Source organism: Microtus pennsylvanicus, chromosome 15 (assembly GCF_037038515.1).
Source record: "Microtus pennsylvanicus isolate mMicPen1 chromosome 15, mMicPen1.hap1, whole genome shotgun sequence".
NCBI classification, from domain to species: Eukaryota; Metazoa; Chordata; class Mammalia; order Rodentia; family Cricetidae; genus Microtus; species Microtus pennsylvanicus.
In genome coordinates, this window is record NC_134593.1 from 38,156,646 (window position 1) to 38,182,640 (window position 25,995).

The 25,995-nt window shown below is 44.5% G+C and overlaps 1 protein-coding gene across 2 annotated transcripts in view; it reads left to right on the plus strand.

Annotated features, from left to right (window-relative positions):
• The window catches only part of Elf1 (E74 like ETS transcription factor 1), a 96,197-nt gene that overhangs the window by 592 nt on the left and 69,610 nt on the right, over positions 1-25,995 (plus strand). The gene's annotated exons all lie outside the window — the stretch shown is intronic.

A 25,995-nucleotide genomic window follows, 5' to 3' on the forward strand; every position in this document is an offset into this window, starting at 1 on the left:
GCACCACTTACTATCAACAGCGACTCGAGACCCCCCTGGGCTCGCCTGCCCCCGCCGCTCCCCGTCGCCTGCCCGGCCCTGGGACCCGCGCTGCTTGCACCCGAGCCGGGTCCACCGCTTCCCCCATCAGCACCCCAGCTTCAAGACGAGTCCTTTGCAGAAAGTCTTTTTGCCCCCTGTACAACAAGCTGCGGAGAGGAGAAATACCACTGTGATGAGATGTCTTTAAAGAACAGACTCCACTTTCCGGGAGGCTGTTGGGAGCGTCACTGATTAAAAAAAAAAAATAATAATCATGGGGTGGAGGTGGAGCTTTGGAAGACAGAAAATTAGCCCGGAGACTGGGGAGGGGATGTTAAAACAAAGTTGCACTGTACTTTTAAATATAGAAGCCCTGTGTTTATTACAAAGAAGGGGCCCAGCTGTGTCAGCAGCCCCAGAGCTGTAAACGAAACAAAAGCGTTATCTTAAATGCAAGTTGAAATGAGAAAATTGGGGCAGCTGTAGTGTTTAGTCTGTTGGGCCTTTGGGCACAAATAAGGAAAAACTGACTCCCCGCGGATGTGTTTCTGGTCTGAGCCATTGCCAAGCAGAAGTTTTGGTTGTTTGTGTGTTCCCAAAATATTTTATAGCCTTAACTGGCACGGCTGAATTTGAAAATAATGATCTGTGTGATTAAGGATCAATTAGCCCTTCCTCGTAAAAATTAAAAAGTAGAAAACCCCGTTAGCAAATATTTAAGATCTTAAATACCCAAGTGTTTACCCATTTCAAGGTGCACCCCCCTCCGCCTCCGGCCAGATGTTCTGAGGCTCCTGATGTTCAGGCGCTTAAGATTTGTGGGTGGTGTTGGACAGAGTCACATTTTAGCTCCTGTGGTTAGCCCCGGGACCTTGTGGAGGTCTTTGACCTTCAGTGTATTATAGGTTCAGAGCCCTAAACTTTGCGTCATACTGTCTTCATCGTCATTATTAAACATGGTTTTGCCATGTGGCTCATGATGGCCTAGAACTCGCTAGGAGCCCAGACTCCTGGGGTTTATGATCGGCCTCTGCCTTCCCTGCAGTGGAGTTACAGGCGTGTGCCTCAGGGTCTATCTTAGAGTCTTCCTGGGGATGGGGGTAAAGGCTGAGACATCTCATGTCGCCCAGGGTAGCCTCAAATCTCTGTGGTGATGAGAATAACCTTGAACTCTTTGGTCTTCCTGCTTCCGTGCTCGGATATAGGCAAGTGGCACCAGGCCTGACTAAGTAAAAAAAATGTTAATAAAGAATTTTTTTTTTTGTGCCGGGTGGTGATAGCACACGCCTTTTAAATCCCAGCACTCGGGAGGCAGAGGCAGAAGGCTTTCTGTGAGTTTGAGCCAGCCTAGTCTACAGAGTGAGTTCCAGGACAGGCTCCAAAGCTACAGAGACACCCTGTCTCGAAAAACAAAACAACGAAGAAGAAGAACAATTTTTTGTGTGTGTTTGCGTGTTTTGCCTGCATGTACATCACGTGTGTGTCCAGTGTCCAGGAGGAAGAACAGTGTCAGTTCCTCTAGAACTGGAGTTAGGGATGCTTTTGAGCCACCGTGTTTGTGTGTTGGGAGTCAAAACCCATCGCTGCAGGAGCAACAAGTGCTCCAAATCTCTCAACAGTCGCTGGGTTCTCCATAGCAGCCTGTGTCACCCGGCTTAGATAGATCTCGAGTAGGTAATGGGAGTAGAAATTTTTCATGTCAAAGTTCCATGCCTTGTGTCATTAAAGGCTTCAGGCTTCGGTCCAGGTTTGGAAGAAAAGGTACCTACCCGTCCTTTGTTTAATTTCTGCAAGGACTTGACCGGTACTAAAATGTGTGTTATCGGAAACTGACCGGTAAATGATTGCCGGGAGGCACTGCATACTTGGGGTGAGCTTAGGGGAGGGGCAGGGTTTCAGCACTCCTGCCGAGATACAGATGTCCTCTGTCCAGCTCTGGGCCAGGTGGGAGTGGGCAGGCAGCTTCTGAGCTGTGGAATTGCTCCTGGAGCGTGGAGGTGAGGTTGGAGGTTCCGCTCAGGGAAGGGCAAGAATGGTATTTGCCTTGCATCCTGAGGAACTGGTTGGATTTCTCCCAGTGAGGAATGTAAATCATAAAATCTGAGGTAGGGGGAAACCTAGGACCAGGAGGCTCGTAGGAAGTCAGCTTTGGCTTTTAAAGTCTGTAGTTTTGACTAGGCAACAGGTTCTTTCAATCAAGAAGTGACCTTTTATATCAGGAGAGATTTAAAACCAATCTTGTCTCTGACTTGTGTTGTTTTTTTTTTTTTTTTTTTTTTTTTGTTTTTGTTTTTCGAGACAGGGTTTCTCTGTGGCTTTGGAGCCTGTCCTGGAACTAGCTCTGTAGACCAGGCTGGTCTCGAACTCACAGAGATCCGCCTGCCTCTGCCTCCCGAGTGCTGGGATTAAAGGCGTGCGCCACCACCGCCCGGCCTTGTGTTGTTTTTGTAAGACTAATTTCTTACTGTCCTAGCCCAGGTTAACAGACGTGTTCCGCCACACCCAGCTTTGACTCTTTGGAAAGCTCGAATGTAGCTATGTTAGGTGATAAAAAGAAATGTTACTTTGAAAGACTCAAGCAATTTAGAGACATGTAGAATATTTTGTGCCTGTAGGTTTTATGTTTAGGAGTTGAATATTTTCAGATTAATAGAATGGAAAAGCAATTAATTAGACTTAGAGTGACGTTTAGATTTAACTTCTGGGAGTGGATTGCAGTGTCCTTTTGCCGGACCTTGATCATTGCTGAGTTGCTGGGAAGATACAGTCAATAAATCCGTGAAGAGTCTTTCCTTAGGTTGTGTCTTTTAAACCTAAGCCATCGCCACTGGTGCCTACAACGTCCCTTCTAGACCAGGGATAGCTTACCAACCGAGGGGCGCTGGTTCAGCCAGGCTGTCTGTTGGCCATTGCTGCTGTCAGGTGCAGTCAGATGCGTGAAGGCTCGGCGGAGGCTGAGAGCACCTGTGGGGCTGGCACTGTAGGACAGTAGGCAGGGTGAGTTAGGACAATCCAGAGAGCTTCCCGCTGTCCCATGGCCTCTGCCTTCCTCCCACTTCGTCTGCCCTCTGCCGCTTTACAACGTCCCAGCTACCATTGGCATTCCGGTTGATTCTGCTTGTGCCGCTGAATTTTCTTTCTTCTTCTTTTTCCTCCCTGTTTCTGTTTTTGCTTTTTGTTTTTTTGAGACAGGGTTTCTCTGTGTCACAGCCTGGCCGGCCTGGAACTCACTTTGTAGGCCAGGCTGGCCTCGGGCAGAGGTCTCCAGCGCGCTGGGACTAAAGGCCTGCACCACCATCATGCAATACTTGTTTTTCTGCTCTCAACTCTCAGGTCTGCCTCACTTTCTCCGAGAGGCCTTTTCTCTGGTCACAGTCATTAGACCCTCCGTTTCAAGTTATTTTCTGGTTAATTAACCTTGTTTGCCCATTCATTTTTTTCTTTCCTTGTTTGTTTTTTACTGCAAACAGTTACCTGTTGGTCTTTTTAAAATTAAAAAATGTTTATTTTCTGTCTCCCTCTTTTCTTCCCTCTCCCCTTCAAAGGACAACTTGTAAGACTCAGTTTCTTCCTGAAACTTTCACTGTGTGACCCCTGGGATCAGACTTGGGTTGTGACCTTGGTAGCAGGTACTTTAGCCATTTCACAGGCCCCTTTTAAAATTTTAAACAAGATTATTTTATGTGTATGAGCATCGTGCCTGCACGTGTGCATGTGTACCTACCAGAATGGTACTGGGTGTCCCAGAGGTCAGAACCTCTGGAATTCCCTTGGAATTGATGTTAGGATGGTTGTAAGTCACCGTTGGATGCTAGTAGCCAAACCTGGGTCCTCTTGAGAGCACCACAGAACCGCCTCTCATCCCCGCCCTCCCAGCTTATTTTATCTTATTTCACCCCGGGTAGTAGTTCCATGAGGATAAGGGCATTGCACACTGAGATCAGTTTATAGCACAGAGTTGGAACCATATACACTGCTGGTGCAGACGTACAGTGTTCAGCCAATTAGAAAAGTGTGGCGATTCTTTAAAATAGTAAACATAGGATTACCACACAAGCTCCCAGAAGTGAAAATGTACGCCTTAGCTGCAACTTACATCTAAGCAATCATAACAGCATTCCTGATAAGCACAAACTGGAAATGGCCCAAGGACACGTCGGGTGTTAATGTGTGCCTGTGACATGGAACACTAGCTGACAGTAGGAAGGCATAGCATGGTGAATATACCACACGTGAACGAGTCTCAAGCATATTATACTAAGAGAAAGAAACTAAGTATTATTTTTTTCTCTTGTTTTGTTTTTCAAGACAGTGTTTATGTGTGACAGCCCTGGCTGTCCTGGACCTCACTTTGTAAGCCAGGCTGGCCTCGAACTCACAGAGATCCATCCACTTCTGCTTCCCAAGTGCTGGGACTAAAGGTGAGCATCACCATGCCCGATGCCCTTCAAAACCACGTATTAAAGACCACACTTTGCAGCCCTGTGTGGTGACACACACATGTAATCCTAGTACTTAGGAGTTAGAGGCAGACAGGTCTCTGAGTTCTAGGCCCGCCAGGCCCTGTTTTGTTTTGAATTCCATTCATATAAAATGCCACAGTTTTAATAAAGAGATTAGTGCTTGCTTTGAAGTAAAGGAGAGACAGGAGAAAGGGTACCTGCTAATATTTAAGGTACCTGAAAGACTCTAAAATTGTATCTTATCCATGATTGCACAACTCTGTAAATATACAGAAAAGCATGAATTGTATACTTTATTTCTTAAGTTGTTGTTACATGGTGGCAAAACTATTAGAAAAGAGTGAAGTAAAAAAAAGCCTATGGAATATTTTATCTAAATATGATTGCCAGTTAGACATTACCTATTTTAAGGTTATGCTGAAATAATTTCTAAGTGAAAGTATCACTCCTAGACGGTTCTAGTAATGCAGCTCACGCTCTGAATAATCCATGAGAGCTGTCGAGTCCTCGGGTAACGGAAGGTACAGTGTGGAGTGCGGCCCAAGTCTTTACAGGTCTCCTCTGGGTCTGAGAGAGGCGATGGCCCAGACCACCACCCCCCCCCCCATACTCCCCTTCCGCCCCCATAGGAAGCAGCCTTTGAGAAGGACACTGGAGATAGCTAGCTAGACTGTCCTGATTCTGATGGGGTGGGAGGCCAGGCATGTGGAGGAAGCAGACAGGGCAGAAGCACATTAACAGTCGCGAGCACATTTGCCTGAAGTGCGGGTACAAGCAGGATAGGAGTGGGAAACAAGACTGCAGAGATAGATTAGGGTCAGTGGGGGGTGATGTCAGAGTCCTCACCGCCCTGCTCGACCTTTAGGCTTTCTTAGGGTTACACTTGTGGAGGGACCTCATCACCTACCTGTGGAGTGCAGGCTTTGCCCTGTCCCAGATCTGTCAGCAGGGCCACTCTGAGCTGGGGACTTCGACTGACTTCCCTGTTATCTCCAGACTTGGAGCAGTACATGGCATCTGTGAGTGTCCAGGAAGCCTTTGCCTGTCTGAGAGCCAAGTTACAAAGGCTGTTGAAAACAGTCCATGCTGGGAATCTTCTGGATTTTTGACATGGAAATTTTTAGAAGTTCTGGAAGCTGGGGCCAAAGGAATTTACTTTGCTAGGAAAATGAATTTCTGGTAATATGAGCTAATGAAATTAATTTGATGGCACTGTGCAGGGTCAGCTGGAGAGCAGTGTCTGCGCTGTCCATCCATGCGCTCTTTCCTGTTTCTGCTCTCCCTCTCCCTGGACCACAGTCGGGTCAGTTTCTCCGCTTGCTTCTGGTCTCTCCCTAACTAAGGAGGATTGGCACAGCACATCAGGTTCAAAGGCTTGGCTGCAGGAAATATTTGAGACGTCAGAAAGTAAATACTGTAAAGAGAAACGGGGAAATGAAGTGCAGATTTTGTTTTTCGATAGAGCAGGCAGTTTTTGCTCTCATTGTTACGGCACATCTCTGTGTTTATGAGGTGAGTTGTGTTTGAACACTACACATTTGCTTTCAGTAAAGACTATGGCACTGCCACCCTGTGGACGTTTAGTCTAGAACTAAAGCCTTCAGAAATTAAATGAAAGTCTCATTATCTATTTTATAACTGGCTATGGTTCTTCTATCTTGGTGTGCGTAGTCATACTTACTAAATAGAAAGCTTAAAGTTTACCTTCTGAGACTTCGAAATAAAGGGAACCCAAATACAATAGCTTTAAAAAGGCTGTGAGGGCCAGGCATGGTGGCGCACGCCTTCAATCTCAGCACTCAGAAGGCAAAGGCACGTGGATTTTTGTGAGTTGAGGCCAGTCTGGTCTACATGGAGGACTCTAGGCCAGCCAAGGCTACATAGTGAGATCCTGTCTCAAAATTAAAAAAAAAATTATAAAAATATAAAAACCTCCCCCAAAATAAAAAAATATATAAAAAGGCTGTGAAGAAATTTAAGCATGCTGTTTAGATGGTAACTTTCTTTGTGCCAGAAAATAAGTTTGTGTTTTAATTTATTTTATTGGGTATACACTCTGCTTTTGTAACTTGAGGCAGATGGATCTCACTGGAGCTCACTGACTGGCCTTGGGTTTGAAATAGTTCTACTGTCTGAGTTTCCTAACTAGTAGGGCTACAGGTGAGAGCCACTATTTGATCACACTTGAATTTTTAAAAATGCTTTGTGGTGTGCTAGGGTGGGTGCATGCCTTTAATCCCAGCCAGAGGCGGGCAGATCTCTGAGTTCAAGCCATCCTGGTCTACAAAGTGAGTTCCAGGGCAGCCAGAGCTATCTCAAATAAACAGACAAACAACAAAACACCACGCTGTGTGTGTGTGTCCTATGTAAAATAGTTTTTTTTAAAAAAAAACAAACTTGTACTGATATTTCTTTTCTTGTTTTGAGATAGGGTCTCATATAGTTTAGATACTGATTTTTTTTCAAGTACTAGTTTATAGTATATGTGGAATTGAAATCTAGACCTTTGTATCCCTAAATGAATGTGGCTTCTTCCTAATTTTTGTTGTGTGAGTAAAAATTCTCCTACGCTTTGGATGACCTTAACGGTCTTACGTAAATGAGTTTGAATATTATATGTTATTTTTTTAAAATAAGAGTCTGCTTTCAAATTAAACCCTAGTAAACTGAGTTAAAATAAAAATGAAATGGGGTTGCGAATGACTCACTTGCCTTCTGCAGATACCTTTCCCAGCACATGGATTGTTTACAGCCAATCACGCCTGAAAAATGGCTTACACACTTGAGTTCCCCGAGGAGTGGGGAGGGGCGTAGGCACTTGGTGTTGAACTCCCAATCACGCTGGAAAAATGGCTTACACACTTGAATTCCCTGAGGAGTGGGGAGGGGCGTAGGTACTTGGTGTTGAACTCGTGTCCCTACTGAAGTGTGAATCAAGTTTGAGTGGGCTGGACTGATGTTCTCAGCACTGATGGCTCAGTGTTCTGAAATCCACGCTGATGAGGCTAGTCGGAAGTAGTCCATGAGTCCTTGTCCCATAAGGTATCTGGGACTGACCTTAGGTATTAACCCTTTGTTTCTGGAGTAAGTGCAGTCTAAGTGTTAATGATTTTTGACATTTAAACATTTCTGACTCAGTTTTTCTGCAATGTGGCATGGCACATGTGGTAATAGGTCCATTTATTTAACTCCATTTTATTTAACTGTACCAAGTAGCTGTAGGAGTGTAGGTGATGTTTCACAACTTTTTTACTAGATGCATATCTCATATTTTATAGTCAATAACTTGATTTCAAGTGAAGTAGACTCTTTAAAATGTACAGTTTTACAATTGTAAATACTTGTGCGTTTATTTTAAAGGTGGTGGAGGGAGGGTGGGAACATAAGCTTGTTGCATGCGTAAATGGGTCAGATCTTCTGTATAAGCATGCATCCTCGACTGACAGGGCATTTTGTTGAAAATAAGCACCTTGATAACCAAAACCCCTTCAAAATAGCTACAAAGCTTTAGTTCTATATTGATGAAGTCACATTGCAACAGCTTGGGTTTATTTTTGTAGGACTTCATAGCTGAGACTAGAACATAGCACTGGGGCTACTGTTGGGGTAGTGCAGACTCTAAATAAACATTCAAGCCTTCAAAAAACGAAAATGTGTAGTTTTAAGTGAGCGACCTCATCCAGCTATGAAGGCAGGTTCATATCTCTAGAGCTGTGCTAGAGACCATGTGGGCAACAGACACGGACAGCTAAGTGTGGCCTGTGGCCCTTTGCTGCCATCCGAAAGGCAAAAGCAGATGCTTACGGTGGTCTAAAAGGTATACTGTCATGCATATTTTAAACTTTTAATTGTTTTGAAGGAGGGAGAAGGATATGCCTGCTGTGACTCATGTGTGGAGGTCACAGGATAATTTTATGGAGTTGAGTCCCACTTACCTTTTTATGTGTGTTCTGAGGATCAGTGTTAGGGATATATTTATGTTTGTTCTTTAGTGATTTTTGCTATTATCCCGTTAAAAACGACAGTTTTGTGAGACTGAAGGGTTAGTTACCGTGTAAACTCCACCCTTAGGCTTCTGTCTGCAGCTGTCTTCGTCTACACACACTTGCTGCAGTAGTGTGCCGTCACTTCTTACACACTGCAGTAGTGTGCCCGTCACTTCTTACACACTGCAGTAGTTTGCCCGTCACTTCTTACACACTGCAGTAGTGTGCCCGTCACTTCTTACACACTGCAGTAGTGTGCCCGTCACTTCTTACACACTGCAGTAGTGCCCGTCACTTCTTACACACTGCAGTAGTGTGCCCGTCACTTCTTACACACTGCAGTAGTGTGCCCGTCACTTCTTACACACTGCAGTAGTGCCCGTCACTTCTTACACACTGCAGTAGTGTGCCTGTCACTTCTTACACACTGCAGTAGTGTGCCCGTCACTTCTTACACACTGCAGTAGTGCCCGTCACTTCTTACACACTGCAGTAGTGTGCCCGTCACTTCTTACACACTGCAGTAGTGCCCGTCACTTCTTACACACACTGCAGTAGTGTGCCTGTCACTTCTTACACACTGCAGTAGTGTGCCGTCACTTCTTACACACTGCAGTAGTGTGCCTCACTTCTTACACACTGCAGTGTGTGCTGTCACTTCTTACACACTGCAGTAGTACCCGTCACTTCTTACACACTGCAGTAGTGTGCCTCACTTCTTACACACTGCAGTAGTGTGCCTCACTTCTTACACACTGCAGTAGTGCCCGTCACTTCTTACACACTGCAGTAGTGTGCCGTCACTTCTTACACACTGCAGTAGTGTGCCGTCACTTCTTACACACTGCAGTAGTGTGCCCGTCACTTCTTACACACTGCAGTAGTGCCCGTCACTTCTTACACACTGCAGTAGTGTGCCTCACTTCTTACACACTGCAGTAGTGTGCCGTCACTTCTTACACACTGCAGTAGTGTGCTGTCACTTCTTACACACTGCAGTAGTGTGCCCGTCACTTCTTACACACTGCAGTAGTGTGCCCGTCACTTCTTACACACTGCAGTAGTTTGCCCGTCACTTCTTACACACTGCAGTAGTGTGCCCGTCACTTCTTACACACTGCAGTAGTGTGCCTCACTTCTTACACACTGCAATAGTGTGCCGTCACTTCTTACACACTGCAGTAGTATGCCGTCACTTCTTACACACTGCAGTAGTGTGCCCGTCACTTCTTACACACTGCAGTAGTTTGCCCGTCACTTCTTACACACTGCAGTAGTGTGCCCGTCACTTCTTACACACTGCAGTAGTTTGCCCGTCACTTCTTACACACACTGCAGTAGTGTGCCCGTCACTTCTTACACACTGCAGTAGTGTGCCCGTCACTTCTTACACACTGCAGTAGTGTGCCTGTCACTTCTTACACACACTGCAGTAGTGTGCCTGTCACTTCTTACACACTGCAGTAGTGTGCCCGTCACTTCTTACACACTGCAGTAGTGCCCGTCACTTCTTACACACTGCAGTAGTGCCCGTCACTTCTTACACACACTGCAGTAGTGTGCCGTCACTTCTTACACACTGCAGTAGTGTGCCGTCACTTCTTACACACTGCAGTAGTGTGCCGTCACTTCTTACACACACTGCAGTAGTGTGCCGTCACTTCTTACACACTGCAGTAGTGTGCCGTCACTTCTTACACACTGCAGTGTGTGCTGTCACTTCTTACACACTGCAGTAGTGCCCGTCACTTCTTACACACTGCAGTAGTGTGCCTCACTTCTTACACACTGCAGTAGTGTGCTGTCACTTCTTACACACTGCAGTAGTACCCGTCACTTCTTACACACTGCAGTAGTGTGCCTCACTTCTTACACACTGCAGTAGTGTGCCGTCACTTCTTACACACTGCAGTAGTGCCCGTCACTTCTTACACACTGCAGTAGTGTGCCTGTCACTTCTTACACACTGCAGTAGTGTGCCCGTCACTTCTTACACACTGCAGTAGTGCCCGTCACTTCTTACACACTGCAGTAGTGTGCCCGTCACTTCTTACACACTGCAGTAGTGCCCGTCACTTCTTACACACACTGCAGTAGTATGCCGTCACTTCTTACACACTGCAGTAGTGTGCCCGTCACTTCTTACACACTGCAGTAGTTTGCCCGTCACTTCTTACACACTGCAGTAGTGTGCCCGTCACTTCTTACACACTGCAGTAGTGTGCCTCACTTCTTACACACTGCAATAGTGTGCCGTCACTTCTTACACACTGCAGTAGTATGCCGTCACTTCTTACACACTGCAGTAGTGTGCCCGTCACTTCTTACACACTGCAGTAGTGTGCCCGTCACTTCTTACACACTGCAGTAGTGTGCCCGTCACTTCTTACACACTGCAGTAGTGCCCGTCACTTCTTACACACTGCAGTAGTGTGCCCGTCACTTCTTACACACTGCAGTAGTGTGCCGTCACTTCTTACACACTGCAGTAGTGTGCCCGTCACTTCTTACACACTGCAGTAGTTTGCCTGTCACTTCTTACACACACTGCAGTAGTGTGCCCGTCACTTCTTACACACTGCAGTAGTTTGCCCGTCACTTCTTACACACACTGCAGTAGTGTGCCTGTCACTTCTTACACACTGCAGTAGTGTGCCCGTCACTTCTTACACACTGCAGTAGTTTGCCCGTCACTTCTTACACACACTGCAGTAGTGTGCCCGTCACTTCTTACACACTGCAGTAGTGTGCCCGTCACTTCTTACACACTGCAGTAGTGTGCCTGTCACTTCTTACACACACTGCAGTAGTGTGCCTGTCACTTCTTACACACTGCAGTAGTGTGCCCGTCACTTCTTACACACTGCAGTAGTGCCCGTCACTTCTTACACACTGCAGTAGTGCCCGTCACTTCTTACACACTGCAGTAGTGCCCGTCACTTCTTACACACACTGCAGTAGTGTGCCGTCACTTCTTACACACACTGCAGTAGTGTGCCTGTCACTTCTTACACACTGCAGTAGTGTGCCGTCACTTCTTACACACACTGCAGTAGTGTGCCGTCACTTCTTACACACTGCAGTAGTGTGCCGTCACTTCTTACACACTGCAGTGTGTGCTGTCACTTCTTACACACTGCAGTAGTGCCCGTCACTTCTTACACACTGCAGTAGTGTGCCTCACTTCTTACACACTGCAGTGTGTGCTGTCACTTCTTACACACTGCAGTAGTGCCCGTCACTTCTTACACACTGCAGTAGTGTGCCTCACTTCTTACACACTGCAGTGTGTGCTGTCACTTCTTACACACTGCAGTAGTGCCCGTCACTTCTTACACACTGCAGTAGTGTGCCTCACTTCTTACACACTGCAGTAGTGTGCCGTCACTTCTTACACACTGCAGTAGTGCCCGTCACTTCTTACACACTGCAGTAGTGTGCCCGTCACTTCTTACACACTGCAGTAGTTTGCCTGTCACTTCCTACACACTGCCGTAGTGTGCCGTCACTTCTTACACACTGCAGTAGTGTGCCTCACTTCTTACACACTGCAGTAGTGTGCCGTCACTTCTTACACACTGCAGTAGTATGCCCGTCACTTCTTACACACTGCAGTGTGTGCCTGTCACTTCTTACACACTGCAGTAGTGTGCCCGTCACTTCTTACACACTGCAGTAGTGCCCGTCACTTCTTACACACACTGCAGTAGTGTGCCTCACTTCTTACACACTGCAATAGTGTGCCGTCACTTCTTACACACTGCAGTAGTATGCCCGTCACTTCTTACACACTGCAGTAGTGTGCCGTCACTTCTTACACACTGCAGTAGTGCCCGTCACTTCTTACACACTGCAGTAGTGTGCCTCACTTCTTACACACTGCAATAGTGTGCCGTCACTTCTTACACACTGCAGTAGTATGCCCGTCACTTCTTACACACTGCAGTAGTGTGCTGTCACTTCTTACACACTGCAGTAGTGTGCCGTCACTTCTTACACACTGCAATAGTGTGCCGTCACTTCTTACACACTGCAGTAGTGTGCCGTCACTTCTTACACACTGCAGTGTGTGCCTGTCACTTCTTACACACTGCAGTAGTGCCCGTCACTTCTTACACACTGCAGTAGTGTGCCGTCACTTCTTACACACTGCAGTAGTGTGCCGTCACTTCTTACACACTGCAGTAGTATGCCGTCACTTCTTACACACTGCAGTAGTGCCCGTCACTTCTTACACACTGCAGTAGTGTGCCCGTCACTTCTTACACACTGCAGTAGTGCCCGTCACTTCTTACACACTGCAGTAGTGTGCCCGTCACTTCTTACACACTGCAGTAGTACCCGTCACTTCTTACACACTGCAGTAGTGTGCTATCACTTCTTACACACTGCAGTAGTGCCCGTCACTTCTTACACACTGCAGTCACTTCTTACACACTGCAGTAGTGTGCCCGTCACTTCTTACACACTGCAGTGTGTGCCGTCACTTTTCCCGTCTAGCTTTTTCATCCGTGCAAACGACTACAGGTTTTTTCCTTTGAAAAGTAATTCTAGCATAGATGGTTTGGAATTTTATAAGGTGATAATTATTTAGTAAAATGTACATATGAATTTTAATATTTCTTTAATGTAAACGATTTGCTATTAAGGGGATACCTTTTATGCTAATTTTTGTTTTTCCATTTTTATTTTATTTTGTGAGATTGTATGGTCCCATGATTGGTGGGAATAGTATGTGTGTGTAGGTCGGATGACAACTTTTGGGACTTGGTTTTCTACTTCCAAACACTGGGTTTTCTGGCTTGGTGAAAAGTAAGTCCCCTCAAGTCCCTGGCATCTCACTGACCCTGAGTAAATGATTTAAACGTTTTTGTGCTCTTGGATCCTCCAGGCACTTCCTAGCTGAGTGACTTTCACTTAAAAAAAAAAAGGCTTTAAATTGCTAGACAGTGGTGGCACATGCTTTTAATCCCAGTAATAGAGAGGCAGAGGCAGGCTAACCTCTGTGAGTTCAAGGCCAGCCTGGTCTCCAGTGTGAGTTTCAAGACAGGTTCCAAAGGTACACAGAGAAACCCTGTCTTGAAAAACTAACCAAATAAATAAACTGTCTCAAACTTTTATTTATAGTTAATCTTTTGGTTAAAAAATCTCTTCAGGATTTGGAATTGGAGGCCAGAACATTTCTGATAACAGGATGTGTTCATTTATTGTTCTGTGAAGTTATTTGGATTCTATTTCTGGATTTAATAAAACATTTTTAATAAAACCTTTCAAGGCTACAATGTTGTTGTTGCTTTTAATTGCCTATTTTTCCAACATTTGTTTTTCGTGATATCTTTTGATACCAAGGGTTGCAGCTTGCGCTGTTGAGTGGGAAGGCAGGGCCTTGGTGTTGCGTCCAGTGTGCGGTTCAGGTAATTGAACACATGGCTTTTACGTTTATGACCTAGCAGTTTGAAGCCCTAGAAATGGATAGATTTGCCCAGGGAGAGTTTGGAATGAGTGGTAATACTTTGACGAAGATGTTCGGCCCTTCAGTGTAAAGTGTTGAGGAGACCTGAGGAGAAAAACTGAGAAAGAACCTAGCCTACTGGTTAGTAATTCAAGGTCGTTCTCAAAGGGTCGGCTGCTTTTAGCCCTGAGAGGCTTTTGCTCTTCATTAGGGCAGATGTAGTGTCACGGGAGGAGTGGGATTCGGAGGGATGAGGCCCAGTTGAAGAGGGAACGGAAAATGGAAGAAGAAAGTGTGCTTAGACTGAGACACAGACAGGCCTTCCAGGAAGTGCGGTGTGAAGTAGAGGGAATGAGGAAGGGCGGCAGTAGGAGTGTGAGGTACCTGTCTCCAGGGAGTCCTTTTTCAAAAAGAAAAATGTATTTTAAAAAGACCTCTGTATGGGGTCCACGAAATACTTGAAAAATGTATGACTTGCTGATTTCTCAAACAGGATCTGCTGACTGCAGTGGGAACGTCCCACTGTGGTGTAATCACACTGACTACTGTAATTATGTTGTTCCAGGACAGTGTGCAGCAGGCATCACCAGGCCTTGTTGGGGTATAAAGGTCTGTTTGCTACTAGAGTAACTTCTGGGCATCTGGGAGAATCTCGGCTCTGACCTACCTTTGAATCTTTAGGTGTGGGACTCAGGAATGTTTGTATACATGTGCAGATGGTTCTTGTGGGTTAAATTCTGATAACTCTGAAGTCTTCTGGATTATTCCTTTTTTTTTCTTTTTTTGTGGTATTTTGAGACAGGGTTTCTCTGTGTAACAGCCCTGGCTGTCCTGGAACTAGCTCTTGTAGACCATGCTGACCTCGAACTCAAAGAGATCCATCTGTCTCTGCCTCCCAAGTGCTGGGGATAAAGGTGTGGCCACCACCACCTGGCCCAGATTCTTTTCTTTTTCTTTTCTTTTTTTTCGGGGGGGGGGGGGGGAGGGCTTTTCTGTTTCAATAAAAGAAATAAAAGCATCCTGAATGGAATGGAGGTACCATTGCTGGACCTACCCCAGAATATTTCTTAAAAGTAGCTTGTTTACTTATCTCCCTGTGTGTATGGGGTGGGCATAAGTGCATGGCATGCACACAGAGGTCGGAGGACAATTGCAGGAGTCATTTTCTCCTTCGGCCTTACAAGTCCTAGGGATGGAATTCAGATGGACAGACTTGGTGGCAAATGCTTTTATCCATTGAGCCATCTTGCCATGGATGAGACATGTATGTCAAGGACTTAGGGAAGAAAACTTTTCAGAATTTTGTCTAACTATATGTTAGGGAGTGGTATGTGTTGTACTCTGTGTAGTTGAAGATGACCTTGAACTAAGATCCTGCTACTTCACCCCATAAGTGCAGAGTTTACAGTGGGTGCTACTGTGGTCAGCTTCCAAGGCCAGCCTGGAATTCAGAACATGCTATCTCCAACCCCTTGACACACACACACACACACACACACACACACACACACACACACACACCAAAGTGACACAAGTTTGACCCTTTTCCCTGGTCACGAGTGGTGTGTGTTCCATTGGGCCCTTCTCTTGAGTTGCTCTTGTACTTCCCTCACTGCCCTGCATCCCGAGGAGCTTCCTAAGACCCCACTGCCTTTGGAAGACTGTAATTTTCTCTGCTGTAGCGTGCTGTGTGATGTTTTACTCTCTTGGCTTTGTTGGAGGGCCCACCACCCAGCTCCCCCAAATAAATCCCACACAGAGGCTTATTCTTAGTTATGAATGCCTGGCCTTAGCTTGGCTTGTTTCTTGCCAGATTTTCTTTTCTTAAATTATCCTGACTACCTTTTGCCTCTGGGCTTTTATCTTCTCTATTTCTGTATACCTTTCTTTACTTCTTTCTCCATGGCTTGTTGTGTAGCTGGGTGGCTTGTACCTGATGTCCTCCTCTCTTTGTCTTTTCCTCCTCCTTTTCTCGTTTCTTCTTCTGTTCATACTCTGTCTGCCAGCCCCACCTATCCTTGTTCTTTCCTTGCTGTTGGCCATTCAACGCTTTATTAGTCCATCAGGTGTTTTAGACAGGCAAAGAATCACAGCTTCCCAGAGTTGAACAAAATCAGCATAAACAAAAACAGCACAGCTTAAAATAATGTTCCCCAACAATAACCCTCCTTCTCAGCCTCTGAATCAGAATGACCCCTTATTACTCAGGTTGGCAGTCACCTTTCCACAGAGGCTGTCACTAACTTTAAGGTAGACACTCCTGGTCACCTTCTGGGTCACTCTGTTGACTTTCTTCCTATCTGGACAAGGGACCATGCTGAATTGCTCACCACAGTCTACAGGTAAACTGAAGTATTTGAAATCAGTGAAGCAGTGCCTGGTGCAGAGTGGATACCTGGGTCCTGGGGAACAAATACAGGTCAAACTCTGACTGGACGAGTATACCGTTGCGGACGTTAGTGGACCACTATTTCACCACACGGATGATAGCGTACTTGTTTAAATGCTGACTGCAGTTACCTATACCTCTGTGTGTGTGTGAGTAAGTGAGAGAGAGAGAGAGAGAGAGAAGAGAGAGAGAGAGAGAGAGAGAGAGAGAGAGAGAGAGAGAGAGAGAGAGAGAATGAGAACGCTAGTGTGTGGTTGCTTTGGGACTGGGGTGTTGGTCCTCTGGAACTGGAACCACCAGGCTCTTCTAGAAGATCAGCACATGCTCTTAACCACTGAGTAACCTCTCCATCCCACTCTACCTTATTGTGGAGACAGGGTCTCCCTCTGAGGCTGGATTTTAGTGATTCAGTTAGATTAGCCAGCGAATGAGCTTCAGGGCCAGTGAGCCTTTCTCCTCCCAATCCAATCAGTTCTGGGATTGCAGTTACATAGATGCATCTGGCTTTTCTCTTGCATGGACACTGGGTGTCTGATAAGGTCCTTATGCTTGGATAGCAGGCATTTCATCAACCAAGATATCTCCCCACTTCAAGACAATCAATTTAACAATTGAATAGTAAAGAGACAGTCCATGTAAAGAGACACAATTTTTAATAGCTCCTGATTGATGCAACAGTTGTTTTTAAATTTTTATGATTTTGAACAATGCATTCTACATCTTTGTGTATTTATTTTGCTAGAAAGAGTTTCCAGGGTTGAAACTGTTGGTGAGATATAGAAACACTTTGGGACATTTTGATTGTGAAATGGCCTTCTGGAATGATAGTCACTCTTCTCGAGAGAGAATGAGAGCATTTGTTTCCTTTTGCCCTGTCGGATCATTTGACGTTCTGCTAATTTAGTGGGTGGAAAATGGTGCTGTGTTTGTGTACTCATTCTGAGACTCTCAGAATGAGGATCTTTGTGTGTGTATTGGCCTCATTTCTTGTGGGAAGTGTATTCATGTCTCATACCTTCTTTTTTATTAAGATAATTTTATTTGATGAACAGGTTTTTAAAGTTCTAATTGTATTATGAAAATTTTTTAACATATAGCAAAGTGGAAATTCTGTGAGCACTTACATGCTTGCCTTCTGGATTTTGTCATTTAATATTTTAGAATATGTGTTTATCATACTTAGTTTTACTACTCTTCTTTACTTATTGGCTGTGGGTTGGAGGGTGGTGCTGGAAAGTGAAGTCAGGTCCTCACTCCTAGACACTGAGCCCCCTCTCCAGCTTACCTTCTTTTCTCCTTTCCATTTGGCCTTTTGAGACAATTTCTGCCCTCGCCCCCCAGATAGAGTTTCCCTGTAGCTTTGGAGCCTGTCCTGGAGCTCGCTCTCCTCAGAGTTGCTGCAATCCTCCTGCCTCAGCCTCTTCAGTGCTGGGATTACAGGTACCAAACCCAGATCATTGTGAATGGTAGGTAAAGACTTTATCAATTAAGCTGCCTACCTCTCAGCCCTAGATTTATTTTATTTATTTTGGGGTGTGTTTTTTATTAGATTTATTTTTATTTTTGTATTTGTTTTGTTTTTCAAGACAGGGTTTCTCTGTGTAGCCTTGGCTATCCTGGAACTTGCTCTGAAAACCAGGCTGGCCTCGAACTCACAGAGGTCCGCCTGCCTCTGCCTGCATGTGCCATCCACCACTGGCTAGAGGCATTTTCCTTCTTTTTTTATTTTTTTTAAGATTGATTTATTTATTACTTATACAGTGTTCTGTCTACATGAATGCCTGCATGCCAGGTGGTTATGAGCCATCATGTGGGTGCTGGGAGTTGAACTCAGGACCTCTGGAAGAACAGTCAGTGTTCTTCACCTCTGAGCCATCTCATCAGCCCCCAGAGGCATTTTCTTAACTGAGGTTCTTTCTTACCAAATAATGGTAATTTGTGTCAAGTTGGAAAAAAAAAAAAAACCCTAACCAGGACTGTGTACAGGCCTGACAACCTGCATCCAGTCCCAGGAGCCCGCAGTGAAAGGCGAGCACTGACTCGGGAAGTTGTTTGTTCCAGATCTCCTTGTCCCCCACGTGCATGTGTGCTGTGGCCTGTGACACACACATGAAAATATTTTCCAGGGTTTGAGATTTGGAGATGTTATAGAAAGGTCAAAGAGTCTGGCTTCTTAAATCAGGGTTTATGTTTACTAACCATGGACAAGTCGTAATGTGTTTAGTTAGTTTTTGTGGGTATGTGTGCCACAGCATAGAACAAGTCATAGTTTTTGAGCAACTAGATAATAATCACATATTTGTGTTGCTTGACTGAGTAATCACATTTGGGCCAACTCAGCTGGGACTAGATACATATTCTGGAGTGGCTTTACACGCATAACTAGGCCCTTTCTCCATGAGGTATTCATATTTCAGTAGTGACAAAAATGGTTCCAGCAACGAGAAAAGGCACGCCAGCAGGGTGTGGTGGCACATTCCTTAATCCCAGCACTCAGGAGGCAGAGGCAAGCAGACCATTCTGGCGTACATATGGAATTCCAGGACATCCAGGGCTACACAGAGATGTGCCATCTCAAAACAATGGGAGTAGGGAGGGAAAGGAAGAGGAAAGGACAGAAGGGAGAGATAAAGAGAGAGGTAGAGAGGAAGGTGGCACTCTATATACCTGACTTGGAGCCTCTCCTTGTTAACTTGGTTATTCTGTGGCCAGTGCAGTCACTACGCTGATCCTGTGTTACCGCAAGGTGAGGCTGAGTCCGTCTTTTCTCGTCTTTGTTACGGAGATAGAAGCTTGGACTGTCACCCAGGTTGGCCTTGAACTCTTGATCAGTGTTGTTGCCTCAGCCTCCCCAGTGATGGAATTGTAGCTGCCATGCCCTGCTTACTATTTCTTGATTAGAAGACAAAGTCACGTTGTATACAGCAAAAAATGAACAAAGCTGCTGCCACACTGATTTACAACAGGAAGTGAAAGACTTAATTGTGACCATCTAGCAGAAAAGCTCTCTGGGCAGGGAGAACAGCTTGTTCAAAGACTTAAGTCAAAGAATGCCTGGTGTGTTCATGGGACAAGAAGAAGAGGGCAGGGAACAGACAGGGAGTACAAAGATAAGATCACAGAGGCATGTTGGGGTAAGATCTTTCAGTCACGGTCAGCAACTAATAAGGACTTTAATTAAGTGTGAAAGGAGGAACTGTGGGATGATTTTGAAGCCCGAGAGTGGTATGATCTGATTTATCTTTGATAATGCATTACACTGACTCTCTTTTTGAGACTAGATTAAGGAAGCAGAATTGAAGGCATTGGTATTGGACCAAATGCCAGCTGGCCACAACCTCATACCCCAGTATACAATCTGGGAAATATGAGCACCTTGTCACCGCGTCCTTAAGAACATCCCAAGTTATTCCAAAGGAGATGATGACAAATCCTCTCCCAAATCATGAGTAACTCAGAGATCCTCCCAGGAACATTTTACGGAAGAGGAATTCAATGATGTATTTAAAGTTGTTGCTGAAACAGCCAAATCTTAGATGTTCTGAAGCTAATGAGCCTCTCATTCAACGACAGTTTTCATGTACAGTGTTCTGCTTGGTGTAAAGAAGTACTCTAGTGTAGGAGGGTAGCATGGCTTCCTGCAGGCGGGCTGCTGGAGAAAAGATGTAGATATAGCTACATTTCATTCCACAACCTGTCGTTGCACCTTCCTTTACACTTGAAATATCACCTCTGTCAACCCTTTTATACGAAATCTTCACCTTGCTTTTGTCTTAGTCAGTGTGCTGTCACTGTGAAGAGACACCATGGCCATGGCAGCTCATATAAAGGGAAGCATTTAATTGGGGCTGGCTTTAGCTCATTGTCATCATGGTGCGGAGCATGGTGGCACATAAGCAGACATGGTGCTAGAGAAGGAGCAGAGAGTTCTACTTCTGGATCCACAGGCAGCAGGGAAGAGAGAGAGAGAGAGAGAGAGAGAGAGAGAGAGAGAGAGAGAGAGAGAGAGAGAGAGAGAGGCAGGCAGAGAGAGATTGGACCTGGCTTGAGCTTTTGAAACCCCAAAGCCCACTCCCAGTGACACACTTCCTCCAACAAAGCCACATCTCCCTATAATGCCACTCCCTGGTGACCAAGCATTTAAATCTTTGAGCCCATGGTGCTGTTCTTATTCAAACCACCACAGTATTTGAATTTGCTGTCAGCTTCCCAGATGCCTGTGTACCTCTCATGGGCAACAAAAAGAAACCAGTTTTCTTTCTGCTCTTGTCACTACCAAGCTCTCTAAGTTTCTAGAGTTGTTGCTCTATTACCTGTACAATTAGGGAAATGCCTGTGTAGGTCCCATATGATGTAGTGTTTATGAAGAGGATAATATATATCCAGGCTCAGAGAAAAGAAGGAATTTATAGACTGTAGTGTGGTAGATTAAAATACTGGAAATGGAGGATTTGGCATGTTCCAAAGATCTGTTTCCCAAAAATAAGTATGTCTAAAAATGCCTTTAAAATTGATTAACATAGTGTGTCTCCATGTAACCCAGGCAGGTTTCAGTCTGTCTCCCCAGTGCTGGGATTACAGGTGCTTGCACCTGGTTGCTTTTATGTTTTAAAGTTTTTTTTGTGCCAATGATTTGACTTAAGTATGGAAAAAGAGCAGTAGAGTTTAGCGACAGCTAAACTTTGTTATTGTAGTGAAACTTAAGTTCAAGGAAGGCTTCATTATTCATACAGACAGCATTATGAAACATCAGTAAGTAAAACCTAGTTTGAATCTCTTCCTTTACTATTCCTGTATTATTTGTGTATGTGTATTACCATATGCATATTTGCAAGTGTGAGTGTGCCTGCCCATGTGTGTCCATGTGGAGGCCAGAGGTCAATAATTACTCATTTCCCATTTCCTTTTCCTCTACCAGCCTCTCCCATGTACCTCTTTTCTCTCTGTAAAATTTATGGCTTTTTATCCCCTTAATTGCACCCCACCCTCCTCTTAATATATAAATACAAACTACTCAATCCATACAATGTAACTTGTGTATGTATGATTTCAGGGCTGACCACTTGGAAGTGGATAACCACTTTCCCTGGGGAAAACTGTGTATCCCATCATCACTATTCCTTGGTTGTCTATTAGTTCTTTGTCTAGGCTTGGGGCCCTGTGAGATTTTCCTCTTCCACAATAACATGATTATTGGCAGTGTTCTTGTTCAAGTCTTGTTTAGGGAAACAATGTTATTGAGACTTCATGGTTGTAGCTTTCTTGACATTTCTAAGAGACACAACTTCACAGAAAACTTGGTCTGACTCTTAGTATCTTTCCCCTTCTACTCTGTTCTTTGAGCCTTAGGTGCAGGAATTGTGCTGTGGGTGTGTCAATTGGGCCTTGCACTATATGATCACTGCTCTCTGCATTTTGGTTGATTGTGGTTTTCTGTAATGGTCTTTATCTGTTGCATGGAGAAGTTTCCTTGATGATGGGTAAGGACAGCATTTCATCTGTAAGTATAAAGATTATTTAGATTGCAGTTAGGAATTATGCTGGTTTAGTAAAATGGTGGTTGTAAGTTCTACAGGATCCATGACCTTACTAGCCCTGGGCAGTTGGCTAGGTTTCTGGTACCAAGCATGGTTTTCTTGTTGAGCAGGCCTGAAGCCCGTTTAGAGAGTTGTTGGTTACTGCTAAGATATGTGTGCCACTGTTGTACCCTTAGGGTTATGGTGCCATGCTGGTCCTCGTAATTCTACCTTTGTTTTTAGAGACAGAGTCTCTCATTGAGCCGGGAGCTTGCCATGTTGACTGTTGTCTTAGTTTTGTTTCCTGTTGTTGTGATGAAATACCCTGACACAAGCTCCTTACTGGAAAAGGCTGATTTGGTTCACAATCTCAGGCCCAGTTTGTATTAGGTTCACTCCTATTTCTGTGATGAAACACCATGACTAAGGCAACTTAAGGAAGAAGGTGTTTATTTTGGTTTACTGTTCCATTTACTGTTCCAGGGTGAGTCCATTATAGCAGCCAGAGGCATGACAGCTAGCCCAGACGTGATGGTTGAAGCGGGATACTGAAAGCTTGCGTCCTTTACTGTAAACAGCAAGCAGAAAAAGCAAATTAGAAATGGCCGAAGTCTTTAAACTCTGAGAGCCCACCCCCAGTGACATACTCTCTCCCAACAAAGCCTAAACCTCCCCAAATAGCACTACAAATCAATGAGCCTGTGGAAGAAATTCTTGTTATGAGAAACCCATTTGTGTCTGTTTAAGGGGTATCAAGGATTTATTAAGATATGAAAGGGGGAAGTACACTCACAAATACAGGCTATGGTCAATCCAGTTGCAGAGTCCTTGGAAAGCTGGGGACCGAGCACACGCTTCATGCCACCTGACCCAGTCTTTACCACCCAACAGAGAGTGACCACTTTCCCTTCTTCCTTATAAGAGGTCACAGTAGGCAACAAGAAGTATCTGTCCACCCAGATAGGCCAAGGTCATAAGTGGAGTCAAACCCACTACAAATTCTCATTCAACTATTGCATAAGGACTTGAAGCCGCTCGTCATATTGCATCCACAGCCAGAGGCAGAGTAAATAGTAATAGTTTAGAATAGTAAGATAGAATAGTAAAATCATGCATGCTGCTGCTGAACTTGTTGTCTCCACTCTCACCCAGTCCAGAACCCCCTACCCAAGGAAAGGTGCTGCCCACAGTCATGTTTTCTCACCTCAACGAATTGTAATCAAGAAACTCTCAGTTGGGCATGGTGGTGCCTGCCTTTAATCTCAGCACTTGGGAGGCAGAGTGCTGGGTAAGTTTAAGACCAGCATGGGCTACAGAGTGAGTTCCAGCCAAAAGATAGAGAAACCTTGTCTCAAAAACAAAACAAAATAAACAAAAACAAAAAAGCAAAAGGAAACTCTCTTAGAGACATCCCGGAAGCTTGATTCCATGTTGACTGTAGACAATGTCACCTTGACAATTAAAGCTGGCCACTGCAACTCCAGCAGTGTCCTGAAAGTCTCTGGAGCCCAGTCTCTGCCCCCCACATCTTGACTTATTCTGTTGGTGCTGGGAGTTTGTACTGAGTTCCTTGTGCCATAGGCATTTTGCTCACTGAGCCAGCTCTATAGGCCAAATACTCCTTTGCTTGAGACTTTTACCACCTACTTCTCATATATTTGTAGGGGCTCTGTCAGTATAGGCTTCAAAGAGCCATGAGGTCAAAAAATAAAGGGACTACCACTTTTGGGAAAGCTGTCCTAGTCTGGAGTTTTTCTTCTTTTTCTTTTTTCTGCCTTTCTTTTCTCTTTTTCTCTCAAAATTTACAATGCTGTTTGAAGTCTATTGATACAAAGGAATATTGAAATATAAATACGAACTGTAGTCCAGAAAACTGCCTTTAACACAAAACAAACAAACCAACAAAAAACCCAACTAATACAGAACTTACCAGCTTGAAATTTGTTCCCTATATAGTGCTACTGAACCCAGCCTAAGTCAGCAAAGTGAGAAAGAGGCCTGCCTGTGTTATTTTCAGTTTAAATAAAAATTACCTGAGAATAGTTTGTATTAGGGGAAAGTAAAAAAAAAAAAAGTTTGCTGCTGAGCCAGTATTTAGTTCAACTTCTGAATCATTTAGCAAATATTAAGCAACTATTCTGATGTAGAAATACCACTGGCCTAAAAGAAATGACCAGCAAGGCATGGTTTGCTTTTTTACGATGGCTGTAAAATAGAGTGTTCTTCAGGTGTTTCAGCAGAGCGGGAAGCTCGAGCTCTGACAGAAGGAAAACGACTGTGTTTGTGCTCTAATTGCGGCACTTGAGGAGGGGACAGGAGAAGAGTGCAAGAATTTCACTAGCTAATGAGTTTGAGACCGTCTGTGAGAAGAAGGACGCTCAGAGAAAGACCCCGAGTGCTGTGTAGTGTTGCAGTGTGCCAGTGGAGGAATGCATGATGGAGGACGATCCAGCCTCTGCAGAAGGGTGTCGGAGCACAGGAAAGAAAGTAATGAAATTTTAATGGCACTGCAAGGAGAGAGACTCTCTGGGAGATCTATTGAGTGAGAATGGGTAAGAAAGGAGGGTGCCAAACCTGGCCTGTTCTCAGCTGGTGACTGAGGATGAGGTTTCCATAAGGTAGACCAAAGTCAAGATGGAAAAATGCATACTGGATTTCCTCAGTAGGTATTGGTAAACAAGTGGTTTTTTTTAAAGAATTACTTTTATTTTATTGTTTTATACGTGTAGGTATTTTGCTTGTGTTTGTCTGGATCCCCCAGAACTGGAGTTACAGACAGTTGTGAGCTGTCATGTGGCTGCTGGGAATTGAACCTGGGTCCTCTAGAAGAGCAGCCAGTGCTCTTAACCACTGACCCATCTCTCCAGCCACAATAAGTGCTTTTTGTTTTGTTAGTTGATTTTAAATTTGAAGGTCAAACTCAGGGCCTCACATTCTGGGCAAGGTTTCTACCACTAAGTTCTGTCTATAGCCCTCTTAAGGTTGTTTCTTCTTACTTTCTTTATTTGGTTGGTTTGTTGGCTTTTCAGATGGTATCTCACTGTGTAGGTCTAGAATTACTGTGTACACCAGACTGAACTGGGACTCACAAAGATCTGCTGCTTCTGCTGGGATTAAAGTATCCATCAACACACCTGGCACCTTCAGGTTGAACCCCAATATCTGTCTCTGGATTTTTATTAACTGTGCTATAGGCACCTCTTCTGTTTATTTTTTTTACTGGGAATCAATTTAATACATCATAGAATTTATGAGAAATTCCTTAAATATCCATTCTTCTTGAATTGAGAAATTAAATATTGATAGAATTTTGAAGGCTGTGGGTGTATGTGTTAGAAATGAGCGTGGGTCAGCATATATAAGTAATAGTAGAATCTTCTTTACCCCTTCCAGATAATGTCTGATCAGCCCAGGTTAAGCCATCACACTCAGACTGCACGATGACTCCCCATGTTCTGTAGTTAACACTACTCAGTACACACCACTAGCAATGACTGATCTGTTGTTTCATTTTGTTTTGTTCATAGCCAATGTAATTTCTCTTAGAAATGTCTCATAAATGGAATCATACTATATATAGCCTGTTAATACTGGTTTCTTTTGGTACAGTGCTTTTGAGTGACATCTAAATTGTGTTTAATCTAAGTTGCTGAGGTTGGATTATATAATTGTTTTATCTTTTTTTTTTTTTAAGTATTTGAGAACATGTATCTCTTGGCTCCATCATAAAGGATCTAAGTGAATTTTGTGAAATGGGGATGGGCTCTGCCCCCTTTAGAGAAGTTAGAACATAGGTTTTGACTTTAAGTAGGCCTGGATTGAACACCTAGTTAATAATAGAGTCTCATCTGCCCTAAAGTCGGTGCCCTTAACCATTAGACTACTGGGAAACAGTTGTTTTTTGATTTCTTTGTGTTGTGTGATAAGAAAAGTTAATTTTTTCTCTGTGTGTGTGCCCTCAGGTGTGGAGACCAGAGAAGTCATGTGTTCTCTGTCGCTTTTCCTCTTATTCCCCTGAGACCTGGTTTCTCAGTCTTCTAGGCTAGGCTGGCTGGTCAGTGAGCCCCAGGGGTTCTCCTATCTCTTCCTTTCTGGGCAGGGGCCATAGATATGAGGCCCAGCCTTATTTGTGTTTGTGCTAGTGATTCCAACAATGTCCTCAGGCTGC